At 41.0% G+C, this 21,211-nt stretch overlaps 1 long non-coding RNA gene across 1 annotated transcript in view; it reads right to left on the minus strand.

The window, feature by feature from the left end:
* The window catches only part of LOC135422793 (uncharacterized), a 93,090-nt gene that overhangs the window by 56,265 nt on the left and 15,614 nt on the right, over nucleotides 1-21,211 (minus strand). The window contains exons 5-10 of the long non-coding RNA XR_010434593.1: nucleotides 20,735-20,948; nucleotides 15,540-15,655; nucleotides 14,248-14,325; nucleotides 8,549-8,669; nucleotides 2,556-2,644; nucleotides 928-992 (exon numbers count right to left, since the gene is read on the minus strand). This is a non-coding gene — a long non-coding RNA (uncharacterized LOC135422793). The remainder of the gene's footprint in view (nucleotides 1-927; nucleotides 993-2,555; nucleotides 2,645-8,548; nucleotides 8,670-14,247; nucleotides 14,326-15,539; nucleotides 15,656-20,734; nucleotides 20,949-21,211) is intronic.

The following is a 21,211-nucleotide window of genomic DNA, read 5'->3' on the forward strand; positions in this document are numbered from 1 at the left end:
CTGTGAGCAGCACCATTTGAATTAAAAGTCTATTCTGGGTTACCCAGAACAAGAAGAGTTTCGGTCTGGGGAGATCAGACATTAGGTGACACATTGTCCATCTGATTTTACTTGTACTTCAGTCAAGCCAGGAAGCCATTTATCATCTCTCCATTTTGTATTGATTTATGGCACTGGTAGCCATAACTCTTTTTCAGGCCTTGTGACTGATGCCTTTACATCAAATAAAACTTCTGAAGTCTTTGGCATTTGCCAATTTTTCCATGGAAAATTACATAAATTGTATTACAAAGATGAATGTGTTAATAAGATTTTCTTTTTATGTCACCCATTAACTAAACAAAAGCAAGGATTAGTTCATTCACAATCAATTAAGAAGGGTTTTTAGAATTTTTTTAATTAATTTGAAAAATAAGAGAAAGTTAAACATTTTTGTTAGCAAGCAGATTCCATGTTAATAGATTAACATACTGATATTATGGTTCACTGATGAAAGAGCTCCTGTAAACTTAACATGTGGCAGGAAAACTGTCACTGTCCCAGGGTTTGCTCCTCAGGATAAAGGTGCTGGAGATGATCAGGCCCTGACTGAGCTGCTGCAGCCCTGGGTGCTCTCCCTCTGGGAGCAGGACTTGAATAGTGCCTGGGATGATGCACAAACCTGTTCAGTCAATCTTGTTATTGCTGCAGTACCACTAATGCTCTGCTGCTTTGGGTCTGTCTGCTCTGACTCTTACAAACACGTCAGTGGTGAACTCACCAAGTATGTAAAGGAATGTATCATTCATCAAAAAGCTGTTATTGTCATTCTATCATCAGCCCTTATGAATCTTCTCCCACAGATACCTAATCATCCAAGGATTGTTATTAAATTCCATTAATGATTTTAATTCTGTTGCACTCAAGCATTTGCAAAATTGGACTTACTTGCAAAGGTGGGGTGACTTCGAGCCAGAGCTGGTTTCCTCAGCCCATGAAGGTGTGATGAGAACCTGAAGGATGAATGCATATATTTATAAAGTTTCCAAACAACACCACTCTTTAAAGTCTGAAAAACATATCAGAAGGCAAGATTATAAGAAGTTATTATAAGATTATTGAAAGCAATTCAGTAAATGTAAGTTCTCTGTCAATAGGCAACTTCTTCAAAACAGGTGTTTGATCACAACTAAAGGAAAGTCAGGAATATTGCACTTCTGACAGAAAAGCAAATGTTGTGGGATGTAGGAAAACCAGAGTAATCAATTCCCTGCATGTGGTGCTTGTAAGATCTCAGCTGCAGACTGGGTCTAACTTAAGCAATAGGTGGAATGACTGGAGAAAAATCCAAGGAACACAAGAACAATAAACAACCTGCAAACATAAGATATAAGTCTGGTTTGAAGGAACTGAATTTGTTTATTTTAGGGAGAAGAAGTGCAGCATAAAACTTCATGTACACAGCACGTGTACAGTGCCTGAAAATAAGAAAATAAGCTGTTCTTCCTGTCAACATGGGATAAGATTAAAAAACCCAAAAGGCCTCTGGCTGGACAGGGCACACAGCAGGCCTCGTAAGTGCTGAGACAGATGGCCCACACAGGCCAGGAAAGCATCCCCCAAATAACCTGCTTGGGTTTTAAAGGACAACTCCTGAACTAAAGGACAGCTCTGCCTCATGTCAAGCAAAGCAGAACTAACCCTCTGACTGACCTGGGTAGTGGGTTCTGGCAGGAGATCACGATGCCAGGGCTGTGAGGGTGCTGGGCGTGTGGGGCAGCAACCAGGGCTGTGAGGGTGCTGGAATGTGGGGCAGCAACCAGGGCTGTGGGGGTGCTGGAATGTGGGGCAGCAACCAGGGCTGTGGGGGTGCTGGAATGTGGGGCAGCAACCAGGGCTGTGGGGGTGCTGGGTGTGTGGGGCAGCAACCAGGGCTGTGGGGGTGCTGGAATGTGGGGCAGCAACCAGGGCTGTGGGGGTGCTGGGCGTGTGGGGCAGCACCTTCCCCAGGTGCCCCCTGGGACTGCAGAGCTTTGCAGTCTCCACCCAGTCGTTCTGAAAAGCTCAGGAACATTTGGGAGCAGAAAGCAAAGTCCAGCTGTTTTGATGTTGGTGCTCATTGGGAATGGATAAATATGAACAGTGACTGCTTTGCTGTGTCCTCCAGGCCCCTCAGCCCTGCTCAGCTCAGGCCCTCAGCCCTCCCCGGTCAGAAGACAAGTCAAGCCTTTTAAGAAAACACATTAAGAACTTGATTTAGTAGGAACTATTATTCCTGCAAAAAACCCCCAAATGTTTTCCAGCTCCTCTCTAATTCTCAGCAATAAACACCTTGTTCTGCCCTGGCACCCAGGGAGTTGGGCAAAGCCTTGTTTGTTCAGTGTCACTGCTGGGGTGGGATTTGTCACTCCTGATCCCCCCCAGAATAGGTCGAGCCAGTGGAGAATACTCTGGCACTTTGCTTTGGGCTTCTTGTGAGCCATTATTACTTTGAACTGGAAAAGGAGACAACAACCTTTTCTCCTCTGTTATCTGGACAAAATGAGCCCAGTAAGAGAAACAAAAATTAAGTTCACCTTAAAAAATGCTTTTGGGGAATGGAAACTTTGATTCGATGTGACAATTCTAATAATATTTTCCTATTTTATTTGGAGTTTTCTTCAGGCTGTGGGAAAACAAATTAAAAAACAAAATAAAATTATTTAGGCAGAGATAAGATAGAGAAACTGTTAAAAAAAAGGGCACAAACCAGAGACTGAAATCAAACAAAAATATGAAATTAAGTATACTGTAGGTATATTTAGTATTGAATAACAGTAATTAAACCTGGTAAACTTTTCGTGATGTATGTTTTTAAGCAGTTATAAAGCAGGTTATAGTTGTTGTTAACTGCTTTTATAAGACCAGCATTTTCAGAGACAAGGATCAGAGGAGATTTTAAAGTTTGCCCTTACAGTACCAAATAACCCTTTTATTTCAATGCTATATTATCCAATATTTATATAATACACATCAGAATAGAGTCAGAGGATTAAACATGTTCTGAAAACTGTGTTTCATCCTTCTCTAGGAATTTGAATGTTCCCTTTCCTGTAGCACAGCTCAGACAGGGCCACCACCTTTCCTTGGACAGGCACCTGCTCTGGAGCCATCCAGTCACACACACTGGCTGGGTTCTGGCTCAGGAAATCACTGGGGACAAAAGGATTTCTGTCACTAGATCTGAGGCCACTCTGCTCTGCCATCCTTCCACAATTCCAGGTGAATGCTGAAGGTCCAAAGGCAGGCAGGCACATCCCTCAATGTACAGATGGATTTTCACAGGGAGACACGATGTTTGCAGCTTTCTGTGTCCAGCAGAAGGAAGAAATGAGCCCTCAAGGAGCAGGAAATTCAAGGCTCCATTAGTCCAAGTGCTCCCTTTCTAGCTTCTGTATGTTTATTCCTTTCAAACCTGATTGAAATGATGTGCTATCCAATCCCCATATTTTATTATTTGGCCTTACATATCTTTCACTCAGGTGACTGACCCTAATTCTCTGCAGTCATTCTAATAATAAAAGAAGTCTGTTAATATGATTTCCTCCATAGATCATTTAGTATTCATCACACCTGGATAACATAAATGATTTATGTTATGAAAGTGGAAGAAGAAGCCTACAGCTCTGTTCAGAACTGAAATTTTCAGGCACCTTTAACAGTGCCTTATTATATCTTTATTATGCCAACTGACCCATTTTCACTCCAGATCATCTGATGGAAAATGAGGTTTTGGTGAAACTAAAGAGTAGGAATTCAATATTATGTTATAATATTGGCTGGTCATAAGGCCCTTTCTTTATGTAGGTCTGATTTCATGATAGTAACTTGATTAATATATGAATGGGAAAGAAACAGGGTTCAATAGGGTTGAAACAGCAGAATTAAATCCTGCTTCCATGGAATTTAATGAGGTGAGGATTTCATCTCTGTTCTTACACTTTCAAAATCAAACTCCTAAAAATATCTAAAATATTTAGTCCTGATGGAATGTTGGATTAGTTATAAGGACATAAAAGCTTCCTGAATACCTTGGAAAGATGCAGCTATGTTAAATTCAGGCTATGAACACATTTTATAGGAAAGAAACCATTTACTGATGGGAAAAGTTCTGTACTTAATATTCCTACTTAGATTTAACAACATACAGCAAGATAATAAAACTTATGAAAGTAAAAGAGACAACAGTGCAGTGAAAAAAAATCTAAAAAGGACAATTTTATCAGCTCCTGAGGAAGAATAGGAATAATCCTGGCAGGTCTTGCTTATGAGCTGCACTTCAAGTGTAATTTTCATTTCATGTTAACCAGGAATGCAGGTAGCACCACGTGTTCTTATCTTTCACTGAATGTTGGGAATATTTGAAAGATTTTCAAGCCATTAGGGAGGATGAAAAAGAAGATTAACAATCTCACTTTTTGTTCAGTACCATGTTCAGTATTTTCACTGGATGCAATAACACTTCTCCATGAGGAGAGCTCTAACTATCTCACAGCTGCAGAAATATTCCCTCTGCCCAAGTGGATCCTTTCTTTTGCCGTGGTCACTGAACTAGCCTGAGGTCAGGTCATGGGTGGCATTTGCTGGCAGTAAATTCCCTTTTCACTGTCACACCACAGCTCTCCAAGGCTCTGTCCCAGCTCACCACATTTGTGCTCTACAGAAACTACCTCCAGACAGTGGAAAGCACTGATAGGAAGTCAATGGCAACACCTTATAATGAACTTTTGCTTATACCTTACTTTTCCTAACTTGTCAAACACCATAAGCACCAGCAGTACAGTCTTCTCAATATTTGAGAGCTCTAAGAAATTAGGTTATAACACATGGCTTTGTGAGCAGTAGCAGATTTAGCCTCAGGTCCAAGTTATGTGCACATAAATTGGGAGGACAGCAGAGTGAAAAAACCCCAAACACACAGCCTTGGATGCATTTTCAGGTGCCAGCACTTCAGCTGCTACTCAGCACCTGAGTGTCCAGGATCACACACAGGCACACCCTGCACTCGAGGGAGAAGAAAACTCTTCAGAAACAAGTCAAGGAATTAAATTATTCCTTACACTAATTCAGTCTATTTTTGGGGAAGTCATATGGGGTGTAATGTAGTCATCACTAACCCTGAGTAACCAAGGCAGCACAACAGCAGGACCTGCATTCTGTCACTTCTGACTTGCCAGGACACCATATTCCTTAATTTCAGTGTTCACTGGGGAGATCTGTGCTCACCTGGATTATGAATCAGTTGTGCAGGTGTATTTTGTCATTTATTATTTGGAAGGATACACCTCAAACAGAAATAACAATTTCTGTGCAGTCTCACAGTTCACTTTATTAATCTTTGGCTCTCACTATACTATTTTTCTGCACCCTGCATTGCATCCTTTATACTGGAATGTTTACAACTTCCTTCCAATTAGGGCCAGCAAGATTTCTTTTCTCTTTTATTAAGAGGATCTAGTTGCTTTTTCACTTTGCTAGGACAGCTGCTTTAAGGGCCTTATCTTTGAACTGCTGAGACATGTCTGGGTTAGATCCTGTAGCTGCAGCAGAGACAGATCCCAAACTCATGATTACTCACACCCCCAGCACATTCTGAATCTGGTGACCTTCAAGTGTGTTGGAAGCCCATCTGTTTGGACAGGCTTTGCCTGCCAGGGGGCCTTTTTGTCTAATTTCAGTGTTATCCCTTTTGTCTTAACTAAAGGAAAATTAACTAAAGTTGATTTAACTGCAGGAAAGTTAACTAAAGGAAGTTCCATGTGCAGGCACACAGTGCTGTTCAGTGGGTAACAGTTTTCCTCAAGTCCTTGCCCCAAAAACCTCCTGCAACACTGAATGTAGTGTGACTGTCTCTGCTGCTGACTTGAGACCCATGTAGCTAAAAGTGGCTTCCTAAATGCAAGCCAAGGGAGAAATTTTGACAATTCCACCATCATTTCATTCTTTTAATAGCTTTACTATTGGCTGTCCCAATGCATTAATTTAGAATGAAGCTACACTGAATTAGTCATATCTATAAAAGCTCTTCACGGTTGTACTTGTTATACTAAACTGAAGCATTTCCAGCTGGTATGGCAGCTTGGGAGGCTTTTTTGGTAGAAATGTCATGTAATTTACCAATGGGTACAAAATAAGAGTTACTTCCAATTTGTTTTACAGGTCTTACTACATCAGAGGTCTGTGCACTTCCTCAGGGAGGCTGGGAAAGCTGCTGTTAATCCCATTCCCACAGAACATGTTCAGCACCTTGCTGGACCCACTGGATGCTAAAGTGGAATGTTCCTCAGGCAATCTTTCATGGAATGGGGTCCAGTAACTGTTCAGGCAAAGAAAACTTTGAATTTTTGAGGCTAAACAGAATGAATGTTTATAACTTCCAGTCACCCAAACTACAAAGTTATGTAGACAAATAAAAGTGCAAAGATCAGGCTGACAAGGAGCTGTACAAGAGACCACACAGCTGAACAGTAAAGGAGCTGGAAACTCCTGTGCTTGGGAAGGAATCTGGATCAAAACAATAGTAATAAATTGACTCAGTTCCACCATCAGATGCACCATATGGTCATACCAGCCCTCGTCCAAAACAAGTGAGAAGGCACAGGGAACAGGGATTCAATGAATGGGAGGATCCTGGGATCCCACCTCTCAGGGACAATGCTGCCTTCAAATGTCTGCAGAACAGCAGAGGAACCAGACATTTCACCTCAGGAAAAAAGCAACCAAGGAGGGAGATAAAGGTGGCAAAAAAAATTTCCTAACTGAGCTCCTTCACAGAATTTTGTAAAAACCATGAACTGAAGGTAACAAACTTATGCTTCACTTTATTCTTCAGAAAGGGGTGTGCAGCAGTTTACAATCACCTGACAATCCCTTCTGGACAACTCAGGGAATTCTTCAGACATTGTCTTCTATTAATTCAAACGTATCAATTCTGCTACTGAACAACTTATCAAATACAGAAAGTGTTTATATATTCAGTCACAAAACTATTTTAAAGGAGTTGACTCTTTTTTGTTAATTCGATCACTTCTGTGACTGAGAAAGAAAAAATGGTTTCAGTTTTTCTCTATAAAATTTGCTATTTTTGGTGAATATTTGCATCTTTTGATCTACATCTTGCGCTTTCAATACTTTTTTCTCTTGTAAGATTGTAGTGAATGAAATAGCAAACTGGAATGGATAACCTGAAATGTGTAACAGATACTATCTGCTAAATTCTTTCAAGTTCAAATACTGTCAACTTTCTTTTATCCTTCCTCTACAGAGGGGTAGTTTACATTTAGAGTTCCATCCATAACAAACTCCACAGATTACACAAAGGTGTTTAAAGCCTGAACATATTTCTGATGTCTATTAAAATCTGAAGCTTACTTGTTCCTTCTTTCATTTGTTACAGTGCTTTGTTTAGTTACAGATGGTATTAGCAGCAGTTTTTAATATCATCCTCATCCTAGAACAGGGCAAAGATAACAGTTCAGTTTTCCCAAGATCATTTTGTCTCCAAAAGCTCAAAAAAGTCATGTCTTCAAAGCAGAAACGTAAGTTAGAGAGAATTCATGATGAGCAATGATTAAAAAACACTGATTCTCACAGAAGCCAACAATTAATGAAAATTCTAAATCTAGAACTGAGTCTTGAGACTCATTTTCTTTGCAGTATTCCAGGGACATTTTTCTTCTTGGGGGAAAATAAACTCACAGCCCATTTACAAGCCAGCACATAATCCTGTGGCTCTCAAAGAATATAAAATAAACAGCACTAAATCTCCTCCAGTTTTTTTATCTTTCCCACTTAATTAAAAAATTTACTTCAAGTAAAAGATGTTAATAACTGAGGTTCTTCGGCCTGTGAGAAATTACATAACTCAGGGAAACCCACATGGAGAAAATTTGAGTTGAACCACAGTTAAATTTGAATCACCAGAGATATCTTTAAATAAAACTAGTGAGAGAAAGATTAAGCACTGCAAAGGGCTATTTCTGCTTGGTATGATTCACGCTGGAAAACGAGCCATTTGGAGATGAAATGAGGCCCAAAGGCAGCTGAACAGGCACCACCTGCTGAAGGAAGGGCTTGGGGCACCTGGGAACTGCTCTGAGTGTCCCACCCAACAAGGGAAAGGTGACTCTGTGCCCACTGCATGGCACAGCCACAACACACCCACTGCACTGAAAGGCTCCATCAGCAGGAAGGATTTTTCCTGTAATTGCAGAGTGGCTCAGGGCAAACAATTTTTTCTTTTAGATTTGCCTGACAAGCCTTTAAAGCCTCCTTTACTCAGACATCCAGGGGCAAGCGTTGCCTAACAGAGAAAAATGCTAAAGCAGCATCCAGGAGATCCAGCTGCAGAATGGGCTGTGCAAAACTATAACAAAGGGATTGGCTGACAGCAGGAATGGAATTGTTTATGGAGGAGTTAGAAGATTTAAACCCCATCTTATCTTGGTGTATCAGCTCAGTCCCAGGTAGAACATCCCAAAGCACTTGTACAGAAATGCTGGAGTGGCTTACACGGAGCAGACACACCTACCTGGAGAGTTCCAGAGGGAAGAGGAAGCATGATCCAGAATTTACTCCCTTAGGGCAGGGTCACACCTTCACCTGAGTTAGAGTCATGCTCTATGGATCTTAGTCCTAAACAAGCTGCAGACCTGAGCTGAATGAAGAAATGCAAGAAAAGCAAAATGTTATAGAGTAACACTTTGTTTCTTATGAAATCCCCAACGGCACATTTCAAGCTTCAATGTGTGTACAGTGAAAACAACTAACTAAAATAAATCAAAGTGTACTTTCTTTCCAGAGAAAATTGGACCCATTCCAGGGTCACTTACAAAAAGTGAAAACAGAAAAGAAGAGAAAGAAAAAAAGGAAAAAAAAAAAAAGAAAAAAATTAAGAAAGATGAAAAAGAGAGGAGGACTGTTCCAGAGAACTGAGAAACAGGATCGTGTTCTCTTGCCATTCTATGTGAACAATTTTCAGCTTCTGCAAGCTTTTATAAATGAACAATTTTTACTCTCCCTTGACCTGTTTAGGGAGTTCATTTCACTCTCTGTTGAAAGGATAATTTGTATTAAAACCCACAACCATTTTGTGCAAGACCAAGGCCTCCCCAGCTCTTAGCTGAGGTTTCACACACCTGCTCCCAGTGTCCCTCTCTGGAATGAACACCCAGATCCTGAAACCTCTCTCACCAATGTGTGCAAGAACATTCCTTGGCAACATGACTCACTCCCATCTCTTGGCCTCATTAGTAAGCCAGGCAGATGCCCAGATATCAGTGCTGTCTGTAGCACAGACATTTTTATGTAACAGCTCATTATTTATATATAAATGGATAATGCCTTGCCTTGGGAATACAGCATCAATTTTCAGTAGAACATTAGTAAGATTCACTCATACTTCGAAGTGTCTTGTTTACTTTAGTCCACTTCATGGTTTTCTTCTTTAAATTCTGCCATGAATTATGCTTACTTAGAAGAAAATAACCCCCCTGTGGGATATTTTCCCCTGAATGCATTGAATATTCTAAAATGTCAGTGGCAGAATCTCTTAGGGTGTAGCAGTTGACAGTCTGCATACTTTAATCAAGCCAGAAAGTTTTAATTATACTGCTAGAGGCACCTCATTTACATTTATTTTCTTTAATAAAGACACTATGAGAAATTAGGGAGGAAAAAAAGAGAAAAGGTAGAGGCTGCAGTTCTCTGTAAAGAAAGAGGAGGGCCCCTCCTCTGTTTCTCAAACACAGCCAAGTGTGAACATCAGCACCACCACACAGCTGCAGAGTCTTTCAGCTTGGCAAAGGTCAAGCCCAACCTCTAACCCAGCACTGGCAGCTCCACACTGAACCGTGTCCCTCAGCACCACATCCACACATCCGAACACCTCCAGGGATGGGAGCCAACAGCTTCCCTGGGTATCCTCTGCCAGAGCTTGACAAGTATTTTGGGGTAGAAATTTTTCTTAATATCCCAGAATCATAGAATATCTTGAGTTGTAAAGGACCCACAAGATCATCAAGTCTTGGCCTTGCACAGGACCATCCCCAAGAGTCACCCCCTGTGCCCCAGAGGACCATCCAAACCCTCCTGGAGCTCTGGCAGCCTTGGGGCTGTGCCCACTGCCCTGGGGAGCCTGGGCAGTGCCCAACCACCCTCTGGGGGAAGAACCCTTATTATCCCATTAGAAAACCTCCTCTGGCAGAATAAGGCCATTTCCTCTTATTTTCTTGTGCTATCACTTGTTACTCATGAGAAGAGACCCACCCCCCATCGCTACAAGCTCCTTCCAGGTAGTTGGAGAGAGTGAGAAGGTCCCCAGAGTTCAGGGGAAAATCCCTGCCCTGGTCCTGCTGGTGCAGTGGTGTGACAGATGCCATTGGCCCTGTTGGCCATGTGGGCACAGAGCTGGCTCAGGTTCAGCCCAGCACTCCCAGGGGCTTTCCCTGCAGGAGCTTTCCAGCCCCAGGCACTGCAGGGGTTGTCCTGACCCCAGTGCAGGACCCGGCACTCGGCCCTGCTGACCCTCACACCATGGTGTCACCCCACAGATCCAGCCTGCCCAGCCCCTCTGCAGAGCCTCCTGCCCTCAGCAGACAACACTCCTGCCCAGCCTGGTGTCCTCTGCAAAGTGCCTGTGGCTGCTCTTAGGTCCTCCCCCAGAAAGGTGTTGAACAGTTCTGGCCTCAGCACCGAGCCCTGGGGGCACCACAGTGACCAACCACCCCCTGGATGAACCCACTGCCCGGGCCACCCAGCCCGTGTCTGTCCCACTGACAGTGACCCCATGGAGCCAGGAACAGCCAGTGAGATCATCTGTTTTCTTCTACAGCAAGGAAGAGAAAATTGTATGTTTGATGCTATTAATTATAATGCTTTTGGATACTGTAACTGCTCTAACAATAGCAGGACCTTTAAATAAAATTCTCCTCCCTCCCCTTTTCCCTTTCCCTGGCTCCTGGCAGTCAGCACTGGGAATGGGCAGCCCTGTGCAGTTGGAATTGTGCACCTGAACAAATACAGCTGTAAGAACAGCGTGTGTCCTGCCCTATTTAAGCTCACCTTGAACAATGTCAAGGCAGGGGATTTTAGCTTGGGAAATGGAGCATCAAGCATAAGGCCTTATCAGATGCCTGCTTTGGGAAAGAAAGGCACCATTATAAAATATCTGTTGGCCTTTTAAATTGATTAAAGAGATAAAAAGCAGAAGGACTCTGCTGTCATCTACTGAAACAGTTTTCTCCTCATCTTAGAAGGACAGCATAATTTCTCACAAAATTTATTTTAGATTTAAATGTTATCCTATCATCGTTTGTCACTATGTCACCTACTGTTGAATAATATTTTTATATCTATTTTATGAAATATATGGAATTAATTATTTACTTTTGATGGCCTGTACTTTTGGGGCTGAGTTCATAATTTGCCTTATGGTGGGGTTTTTTTGAGGATGAGCTCATCAGCCACAGGGTTCCTGACTTCATTCCAAATCAGGCAGCTCTTTCTCTACAAATTCTCTTTAATCTTCATTTGGATTCCCTGTATTTCTCTCCCTAGTCTGAAAGGACTATTTATGTAGCATTACTGTTACAAGTTTTCCTCATTCTTTCCACACCATAGGTGGCAGCACTCTGAGCGAGAACAAAAATCTCTGTGCCATGAGCAATGGCTGAAGTTAGAGATGGAAGCTCCAGGATAAGAGGAGCACTACTGTCCAGCCCAGCAGCAGAACACACACCATGGTTAACACTGACTGAAACACCAGAGCAGCTCTCCTCGCAGTTGTCTGCTTTGACTGAGCAAATAAATACAGCACATACAAAATGCTTTAATCACCCCAAAACAGATATACCAGCTTGAAGAGGGATTTAATGTCTAATACATAAATTACATGGAGTTTAAACTCCCAGATGCAGAGACACAACACTGGATTACACGGACTGTAGGTAGCACATAAACTGAAGGGGGAGTTCAATAAAAAGTTATTCAGATAAAAAATCTCAGCTTCTCTAAATTATGACAAAGGATGAATTCCTGAAAGAGTTATGTGTCACGTCCCTCACTGCAGGTGACCAACCTAAGCATTTCTCTGCCCACCCTCCTGCAGGTCCTGCAGGTTTCAAAGCATACTGCAAACTCATTTCCTCTTAACAAATCAACCAACCAACCAAGCAAAGCTCTCCCCACCAAAACAAACAAACAAACAAACCCCAAACTAACCAACCAAACAAAAACAAACCCAGAAACTGGTTTCTTTCTCAAAATGACCAGGAAAAGAGTGAGAGTTTCATTCCCCTTGCTTTTAGACCAAAACTCTCCCATTGGAGCAGTGGCCCAGGCTCCATTTTCTCTCTGTCTTTAAAGTGGTGTTGAAACCTATGGAACCATCCCCTAAGAAAAATGATCAGGGGCAAAGCCAGAGGTGCTTCCAGCTTCCTCTGGAGGCTGTGGCATTGTCCATATGAGAATCCAGGCACTGCTTGTTGGGGGAGAAGAAAGGTCGAGTCCTTCTCCCTGACCCAGGAACAGCAGCAGGCACTGGGGAAGGTGGATTCCTGGCTGACCCACAGAATGAAAGGACAAATGAAATCCAAACCAGGAAGGAAGACAACCAAAGGAAAAGGGATCCTTGAGGAAGAGTTATCCATGTCTCTCCTTTTCCCCTCTGCTCAAAGGAGCCCATTGTGCAGAGCAGGGACAGCCCTGACCCTGCAGTGCCTGCCATGGAACAGCAGCCTTACAACTGTTCCCAGCTGAACACAGGTGTGTCCCCCTTGGATATTTTTCTGGCCAGACAGACAGCATAATAACTTTTTGGAGATCATCCACAACCATTTTATAAAGAGAATTGTACATCTTCTCTGCCACTAATTATAGTAATCATCTTCCTTAATAACAAGCCAAGGGCTTGTGCCAGAGCAACTAATTTTGCTTTTACTCCCAACTCCAAATTGCTACTACATTGTCCAACCTTCTATCAATTAAAATTGTCTAAATATTTAGTTAGCCTTTAAGGCAAAGGAAGTAATCATATTTTCTTCAAGATGTAGATTGGTTTCTCAGTGTAGATTGTTAAGCAACACTGGATTAAAGTGTGAAGCAGAAGAACAAACCACATCTTGGGCTCCTTCTCAGGAGAGTGGGTGACAGTTATTTTGTAATGCCATGTGTACAAGAAAAAAATCCTTTTGGTTATAAAGTACCTTAAAAACACTGGTTACATCAGTGACAACAGTTTTAAAGCAGCCCTTAATATTATTTCAGTTTTGAGATAAGGACTAAACAAGTCAGCTATGCCAGCAGTGTAATCCAGTAAGTGTCAAAAATGGTATGAATCTGTTTGAAATTAATGCTCACTAGTCTGAGAGCCAAAGAAATGAAACAATGGGAGTAAAGTGATGATGGATATACTTGGTACAAAAAGTGAAATAATGACATTTTAACATCAGTGACATTCAGAATATTCTCACAGAGATGTCATGACCAAATATGATATTGAAAACTACAGCATATGTAGGAATATGTCAAAAGTTTGATATATTTAGAGAAATTTAAATAAAGATAATATAAAATATTGCGTAAGTATTGTCTCCTGTAAATTCCTCATGTGATTTCCTGTATTCTTAAGAATAAATACATTTAATCTGTCCTTTAGGCATCATGTAAGTAATGTTAGTTTAATTCTGTTCCATACTTTACCAATTATAAAGGTTTTTTGGGTTTAAAATTATTTATATCTATGCAAACAAGACATTTTCAAGTGGGATTGAATTTATTGCCTCTGCATAGACTATGGCAAAAGGTTGAATACTCTGTAGCTGGCTTGAGCTACATTTCTCTGTTATCTGGGCTGGGAATTTAAGTTTTGCACTCAGAAATTCTTAGTTAGAGACACAGTGTAGGACAACTAAATGCTGGTCATGCCCAATCCCTTTGCCAGCTGAAGGACAGGCACCTGCACACGTTCACAGTCTGACCAGATAAACTGCACACCCACCTCTCTCTCTCCCCCCACCCCAACACTTTATAAATAAAAGAATTATTCTGGAACACTAGCCACGTGATTGCCTGGAAGGGATTTAGATTTTGCATGTCACCAGTGCCTTGGTTTGTTCCCAGTGCAAGTGGAGAGGGCAACGAGAGCCGGGGGTTCTTCAGGATGGTGCAACATCCCCCCAGCATTTCTGTGCTCTCCACTGCAGGTACCAAATGGCAAAATGCTCAACTTACTGGGTCGTAATGGAACTTCAGTTCTCTGCTTCTTCACAGCCTTACTGTCCTTAAGTGTTCTTGGGAGATTAGGATAACCTTGAGAACAAAAGGAAAAGCAGAAGTAATTTATTGTAAGCAGTACAACCACAGAGGGTATTATGTTGATAAGGGAATAGCCCTGGAACATGACAAATGCAAATAAGGCAGGCAGTAATGCACTGCATGTTTAAGAACTGCTTATATAACAGGGAAGTTCTGGGGAAATGATTTCAAATCTAGCATGGCAGCTTCTGATATATTCTGTGAGCTCCAAAATGCTGTTCTTGGAGATGAATCACTGCTTATCAATCCTCTCTCCCTCAACACAGAAATACACTCATACATGCACATTGGGAAGAATTATTAGTAAGAACATGCAGAATTGATTGAAAAAAAACTATATATTTTAAAAACTGTATGCTTATGGGATGAATTTGAAGTCAGACTGCCAGCTCAAAGCATGGTGCAAATCACTGCAGCCCAGGTTTAAACGAGACAAAATATCTATGAAGTCATTAGAAGGGTAATCATCAGAACAATATAAGGAAAGGTAAGTAACTTCAAAAACACTCAGAAAACAATGCCCCACAAATTAAATGAAGATATAAAATGAAAAGGGGGAAATATGATTGTTAGTAGCTCTGGGTTTTTCTTAGAGAATATAACTCTTTTTCGCTCCTGCGCCACTGAAAGCATTTCAGATCTTCCAAGATTTTAGTGTGGCATCTCTAATGTTCATGTAGCTAATGGACAAAGGGGTTCTAGTCCATCCAAAGTGCTGTTAACCAAGTGGGAATTAACACAGCAAACTGAATCCAATATTGATTTTCCATCTCTTCACCCCGAGGTGTCCCTGTGCCCCAGCTGAGGCTGCTCTGGGCTTTGCTGCTCTCTGCCCTGCAAAAGGTTCTGAGATGCAAGGAAGAAATTCTCTCTAAACAGACTTGAAGCTTCCATTGGTTTCCCTGTTACAAAAATCTGCAGACTGTCAAATAACTCCCCTGGGGTGCCTTCTTCTTTCAAAGTTTGAGATGTAGAAGGTTATTTTTCCCCCTGCTCAGCTGCAGAGGGATGTCACTGCAGAGCACTGACATGGGAAGGCACCACAGTGCTTTGGCACTTCCTCAAGTGAGCTGGCTACCAGAAACAAGAGACATTTAAAAGGAACAAAATGCAGCAAAATGCCTTTCAGTAGGTTATGAACAAAGACTGTGAGTCATTAAAGCCAAACATACAGAGAAACTCTATCAGAAGTCAAATGTTTCACTCACCTGATAAAAGTGTCACAGAAGAAACCGGTATTTGAATTTCTGTGTCTGTCAGTGACAGTTTCCCCAGTGACAGTGAACATCTCCTCCACATCAGTCAGAAAATCATGACACTCTCCCTGCAAACTCAGGAAGGAATTGAAAGTGAACATTTAATAAATAAGAGGCTGAGGAAAACAAAGCAATTATGGATCTGCTCTTCCAATACACTAAAGAACAACTGCTCCAGAATTTTGCTTGAACTGATGAGAGAAGTATTTGTCAAAGCAAGAAACCAGTTTTTCAGCATCTGGTACAGAAGAAGTTATACTTCTGTAGCTGTCCCCACATGCTTCTGTTTGGAAGTCAGACTGGTTTATCCTATATTATCCCTAGAGCTGCTATGCTCAAATCCATGGTTAAGTTACTGGCATTTCTCAGAAAGTAAGAATGAAATCTTTGATCTTATCTTTGCTCTATTGGCCAAAAATTTTATTTCTACTTCCTTAGGAGTAACAACTTTAAAACATTTTCATAACCCTGTCTCTATTATTCAAATAATGCCAGATTTTCTGAATTTTTTTTTAATTAAAATTGCCTTTTGAAACTGAGTTCAGCTTTTCAAAGAGAATAAAATCACATTTTCTTTAGCTTTCCACGTTGTATTTGAGACTTTTTTCTCTTCAGTTACTTTAATTATTTTTTCCTAGTGAAGCCAATGCAGATTTTACAGTATATGAAGATATTGCCCTCTATTTTACAGACATTTAGCTCAACTATGAGGATGTTTTGTATCAATACATCAATCAACAGTATAGAGACTTGGTGGGCAAAGTGTTGCTACAAGGTGTTAACATACAAAGCATTCCAATGCAGTGGATATTAAATGAGGAAAAATTTGTTGTTTCTCTCTCCTATTCCCAAATATCATCTGGGATGTAAATCTTTACCATGTGTGAAGAACACAATTCTTTCTTTCTCCTTTTCTTAAAAAGTATTTTTATACCCTTTCTGGCCATTTTTGTCTGCAATCCCTTCACTTGGATGTGGTGAGACCCTGGAAACCTTTTATGCTTCTGGCTGAGGAGTGAAGCATTCACTGAGACCAAAGACCATTAAAATTCACCACCCTTCCCTTATTCTCTCTTTGATTTTCCCCTGTTTGATGCTGTTGGGTTTAGCTGTAGCTCTGCTGGTTCTACAGGAGTGTTGCAGGGAGGGTGGATGTGGGTGCTGGTTTGGAGGCTTGAGGGACACAGAACCTGGAAATGAGCACTGAAAATGCAGGAACCCAACTGAGCTCTTGAATTCCTCTTTGTGCTGAGGTAAAAACACTGGCACTCTTTTCCAAGGATTTTTGGGCAGGTGTGCAGCCTATTCAGTATTTTCTCTGTTCCAGTCAAAGACATTTCCGTGCTCTGATCTCTGGGTAAGAAAACTCCTGTGGAACAAAGTGTGGCCATTGATATTTGTATTCCCCACACAGTCAGAGCACCCCCACATCCAGCTCATTACTGACACTGCTTTAGAATGCCTTCAGTCTGAAAGGTGTTATTATGGTATCAAATTCTGCTCTAGTCTGCATTTCAAATTCTTGATTAAAACAGCAGTTTGGGCTAACGGGTTCTCTATTAACATCTCACCTATATACTTTACCCTGAGTAATTCTAAATGATTTGTTACAGCTAAGGAAGATTAAGGTTGGTTAGAATAATAGTCTGCTATTACTGCTTCAAATGAGATGTTTATTGCAACAGGGGATTCAATATTATCAAATATTGTATTCTATCAGCTACTGCCTGTGATAGAAGCTCCTAAACTTCTGTGGAGAGTGGGAGCTGAGACTGGGCTCAGCATCATACACTGCTATCACATGTTCTTTGGATATATAAGGGAAGAGAAGACTGAGAATTAATTTTGTCATTCATAGCAGAATGAAATTAAGTTTTGCTTAATAAACTAAACATGCAAACATGCACAGACTGTCTTTGAAGTAACTATTTTATATAGCTAAAGTTTCAAAATATCCTGGCCCAATCCATACTTTTCTTGGGGGAGGGCAAGGGGAGGAATCAGAATCACAGCCTTAATATATGGAGGTCTATAAAGGCAACCACAAAGATGAAACTACAGGAAATTAAAACAAGTTCTGGACATAGCAAACCATGGCCTGTTTGTGTTTTGGCTTCCATGGTTCAGCATCACTTGCTGTGGGCAGAAGCAGTTTGGTACTGAAGGAAACAGTGTCAGGGACTGTGTTTGTCTGTTCCCAAAAGGCAAAGTGTAAAAGCACTCAAACAATATCAAGGGGTTCTGGTGAAGGGGCAGAGGCCCAATTTAACTCCTGAGGCTCTGAAACCACGAGCAGCTCTGTGTCCATCAGGGGATGGCAATCCCTCCAGGGACTCAAACATGCAGTAAACTGATTAATCTAAATGCCTTTCTGACATCCCTACACACAGGAAAAATACTGTTGATTTCCAAATAAAATCAAAGGTTGATTTTTAAAATCAAAGATGTGAATTTTAAAGGGGATTCCCTTCCTTCTTAAGTAACACAGGTCCCCAGAGGAAAGAATTCCCAAAGCTGCAGGAACCTGTGCAGGGCTGGCTGGGCCAGGGAAGTGCAGCCCCAGGGATGCCCGGGGTGTGGAGGTGGAATTGCATCTGCACAGGTGAGTGGCAGAGACCTTGAGGGCAGATCTGGAGAAAGGAAAAATTACACATGCATTTAGCCTTGTTCATGGGAGCTAAAAAGGCTGTGAGAAGAACATTCTTTGTTTTGCTCAGAATCAGTGTCTTGGCTGAACAGAAATTACCTTCAGAACAGGAAAAGGGATCTTTGCAAAAAGAAAAAAAAGGTGGACTCCAGTAGAATGTTCCAGTTTTTATAAAACTGTTTTTCTTAATGAAGAAATGTATCAGCACAACTCACTTCTAGGAAAAAAAAAATCTTTCATTGTACTTTTGTTTCAGTTGCAAGCTTTTTCACCATAATTATATTACTTGTTTCATAAGATAAAGCTCTTCTAGAAACTAGCACCGTGTTTGCATTTCTAATTATTCTGTTTGCATGTTATCTTGAAAACACAGTGCTTGTATTACATTTCCTTTTGTCTACTGTTTATTTTGAAGGCATAAAATTCAGTCTGCACAGCTACCTGCAGAACTCTTAATAAGTAATTCAAATGTCTGGTTATTAAATGAAACTCAGATTCTCAATTCAATTTAGGGTTCAGCATTTGCTCATGTCTCTGATTCAGTGTTCAGAATCAATTTGCTCTCTGCTGACACTGTTTATTTTAATGCTCATCCTGAAAAAAGAGGTTTCTGCAACTGTCTCTTTCAAATACACAAAACTTCTACAAGTGTAACCTATGTTTTACTGTTTGTCTTCCTCTGACCACGAATTCCAAATTCACACTGGCCAAGATCAGACCCAAGCAATCAAGGTCTGATGTGACATCTGACAGCACCCACCCTGAGCTGAGTGAGCAGCAGATGGGACACCAGGGACAGGGGGGCACAGTTCTGTACAGCTCTGAATGAGTTCTATACAGCTCTGAATGAGTTCTGTACAGCTCTGAATGAGTTCTGTACAGCTCTGAACGAGTTCTGTACAGCTCTGAACGAGTTCTGTACAGCTCTGAATGAGTTCTGTACAGCTCTGAATGAGTTCTGTACAGCTCTGAATGAGTTCTGTACAGCTCTGAACGAGTTCTGTACAGCTCTGAATGAGTTCTGTACAGCTCTGAGCAAGTTCTGTACAGCTCTGAATGAGTTCTGTACAGCTCTGAACGAGTTCTGTACAGCTCTGAATGAGTTCTGTACAGCTCTGAACGAGTTCTGTACAGCTCTGAGCAAGTTCTGTACAGCTCTGAATGAGTTCTGTACAGCTCTGAACAAGTTCTAAATATCTCTGAGCAAGTTCTGTACATCTTTGAGCAAGTTCTATACAGCTCTGAGCAAGTTCTATACCTCTCTGAACAATTTTCTACAGAGAATTCAGCATGATAGAAAGTTGAAGCACATGGGAGGAGAGGAGGGGACATCCCCACTTTAATTTTGGCAAAGTAAATTGATACTTCCTGAAGAAAATAAACAGCTATGTGTTTTTTTCTTTCCAAGTTTACCAAAATTATGAAAATCCCTAAATGGTTATGAAGAGAAACAAGCTACCCTGGCTGAAATATTAGTGAGGTGAGATTGCCCAGACATAACAGCAGAGATAATGTTTTTCAGGTACATTTCTACATTTATCTTTACAAGGTAAGCACAGCTCCAGATTTTCAAACTGCTGTCTGATGTCGATATATGAGGTTTACATTCTTTTTCTAGACTTTATTCTTTAGCCATTCAGCTATTTGCAACTTACTCTCCACTTAAACAAAAACTTAATTTTGTTTTGTTGATTTTCAGGCATTGTGGTCTTTCTTGAGAATACTCAGTTATCTGCTAAATACTAAATGTGGCAGAGTTTTCTCTCCACTATACTAATAAAGATTAGAGGGAAATAGAGCTCCTGTGATTAAATTTGCTTGTAAGAGGATAATAGATAATAAATCAGCAGCAATAATGGTCTGTCACAATTAAAATACAAGAATTAAATGACCACTTTATGACAAAACATTTCATAAACCACAAAAAATAATCTCATTAAGAAGTATAAACTTAAAAAAAATAAAAGAGTACAGCTGCCTATGCCAAAGGTTTCACATGATTTTGAAGTTAATATATCAAAGCAGTTACAAAAATGGAATTTCATGCCAAGTCATACACAAATCTAAAGGGATGGGCTGTCATGTGGTAACATAATTTGTATTAACTCCTGTTGTCAAATATAAATTAAATGTCAATAATCATTTAAGTCTTATGTTAACATTTGAACTCAAACCCTGTGCCTTAAAAAACTCTTTATAAAAACACCCAAATCATAATGAAGTCACTCTGTCCTATGATACAAATAAAAAGAAGAGCAGATAAGACATCAGTGAGTGTAAATTGGTGTAATCTGCCTGCAGGATGTGAGACCCCACTGTCACACATCTGAAGATGTGGCCTTTGCTGATTTTTCTTTAGGAACTGTGTGTGATACACCTATTTATTACAAATAGCTCATGCTCTTGGGTTTTCTGCTATCCAGAATTCTAGAACTAAGTCAGAGAGAGCTCTCTGTGGGAAAACAAAAAGCAGTGAGTCAATGACAGAAACAAAAATTACCTTCCTGGACACACCCGTGCAGCTCCTCCCTGGTCCTGTCCCAGCCAGCAGGGCTGACAGAAACTTCTCTTTTACAGCCAGAACTGCCCAGGAGTCACCCCCTGAGTGTGCAGGGGGTGATGGCAGGGCAGGAGGGGTGGGGGTTCCTGGGGCTGTCACAGGATGCTCCTGCTCCCACCCTCTGCACTTCAGGCCTTGCACAGCAGCTCCATTCCTGCAGACAAAAGATCCTGTTTGTGATCTGAAAAGGCTTTGGATGTTTTTGATCATGTACAGTTATGGGGTCCCCCAAGGGAACATTCAGAATCCCCAAATTCACTTTGTCGTGCTCTGTTCAGCTCAGTCTGCATATACAGGACAAGTTCCATGCTGTATTTAAACATAAGGCTACTCAACTTCAGAAAATAAGGTATGTTTATATATTATCTACCAGGATTTATATATTATCTACCAGGATAATTGCTCTTCTTTGCACCA

This window comes from Pseudopipra pipra, chromosome 15 (assembly GCF_036250125.1).
Source record: "Pseudopipra pipra isolate bDixPip1 chromosome 15, bDixPip1.hap1, whole genome shotgun sequence".
NCBI classification, from domain to species: Eukaryota; Metazoa; Chordata; class Aves; order Passeriformes; family Pipridae; genus Pseudopipra; species Pseudopipra pipra.